General features: G+C 68.4%; 1 protein-coding gene across 1 annotated transcript in view; it reads right to left on the bottom strand.

Moving 5' to 3' along the window:
• The window catches only part of ICOSLG (inducible T cell costimulator ligand), a 17063-nt gene that overhangs the window by 1098 nt on the left and 15658 nt on the right, over positions 1-307 (bottom strand). The gene's annotated exons all lie outside the window — the stretch shown is intronic.

Raw genomic sequence — 307 nt, 5'->3', positions numbered from 1 at the left:
GTTTCGCCTCCTTTGAGCCTGGGATCGGGAGGCCCCAAGTCCTCAGCAAGCTGTGCTCCAGCGACCCGGAGCTGCCTGCGTGGGCCCGGGCGTGCGTCGGCCAGTCTACGTGGCCCAGGCTCAGCAGGGGAACCGGCGGGCCACCCGTGGTGGGTGCTCCGGGCACCAGGGCGCACCCTCCCCAGGACGACCCCTTCCCAAAGCTGAGAAATGGGACTCTGACAGGTGCGGTCACTTGCCTGAGGCGTTAGCGGGCGAGGGGTCCTTTGTTTACAGAGCTGCGGGGCGCCACCCTCCACCAGGAGAC

Source organism: Pteropus vampyrus, unplaced genomic scaffold (assembly GCF_000151845.1).
Source record: "Pteropus vampyrus isolate Shadow unplaced genomic scaffold, Pvam_2.0 Scaffold296, whole genome shotgun sequence".
NCBI lineage: Eukaryota > Metazoa > Chordata > Mammalia > Chiroptera > Pteropodidae > Pteropus > Pteropus vampyrus.
Note: the sequence above shows the minus strand (reverse complement) of the source record. Positions and strands in the feature narration are given on the sequence as shown.